We start from the raw sequence: 1,083 nt of genomic DNA, 5'->3' as shown, positions 1-1,083 counted from the left end.
TGTGGTAAACTGTGGTCAATGACATGAGACAAAGTATATGTGAACTGCTGTATGGAAAGTGAATTTGCTCTGTAAATCCTCACCCAAATCACAATCAAAAAAAAGAATATTAAAATGAAAAAAAAGAAGTCAATGAGAGCCAAAATATGACCTTGATTATATCCCTCCTGAATTAGAGACCATTTAAAGAATAAATTTGATGCATTGAACACCAATGACCAAAAACTAGAGGAATTGTGGCATGACATCAAGGACATCATCCATGAAGAAAGCAAAAGGTCATTAAAAACACAGGAAAGGAAGAAAAGACCAAAATGCATGTCAGAAGAGACTCTGAAACTTGCCCTTGAGTGTATAATAGCTAAAGGAAATGGAAGAAATGACTAAAAAAAAAAAAAAAAGATAAAGAGCTGAACAGAAGATTTCAAAGATTAGCTTGGGAAGACAAAGTCAATTACTATAATGAAATGTGCAAAGAACCGGAGTTAGAAAATCAAAAGGGAAGAACACACTTAACATTTCTCAAGCTGAAAGAACTGAAGAAATATTCAAGCCTCAATTTGCAATATTGAAAGATTCTATGGGCAAAATACTGAATGATGCAGGAAATGTCAAAAGAAGATTGAAGAAATACACAGAATCACTGTACCAAAAAGAATTGGTTGATGTTTGTTTTGTTTACCAGTGCTGCTCTGACAAGAATATACCACAAATGGGATGGCTTTAACGAACAGGAGTTTATTCTCTTACACTTTGGGAGGCTAGAAGTCTGAGTTCAAAGTGCCAGGCTCTAGGGGCTGGGTGAAAGCCCCTCAAAATTGGGCTTCAGCTCTGCCTCTTGCTCCTGGCCCACAGAAGCTAGAGGAATCTCTTCACTTAGGCAGCTACTGGCTGCTAAGGCTTATAAGCCCAAGGTCAACAGATAAAATGGCACAGTCCCAGGAGGTTCTGGCAAGATGGCAGACTATGCAGAAAGACTGCACAGACACTCTTCAACAAAGAAAAGGGAAACAAATTAACACAGACACAGAAGATAATCTTGGACCCTGAGCCTTGAAGGGAAGGATACAGAAGTGGACTAAA

This window comes from Orycteropus afer, unplaced genomic scaffold, assembly GCF_000298275.1.
Source record: "Orycteropus afer afer isolate SDZICR_OR568_19922 unplaced genomic scaffold, OryAfe1.0 scaffold00548, whole genome shotgun sequence".
Taxonomy (NCBI): domain Eukaryota; kingdom Metazoa; phylum Chordata; class Mammalia; order Tubulidentata; family Orycteropodidae; genus Orycteropus; species Orycteropus afer.
The sequence above is the reverse complement of the archived record's forward strand: the minus strand, read 5'-3'. Positions refer to the sequence as shown.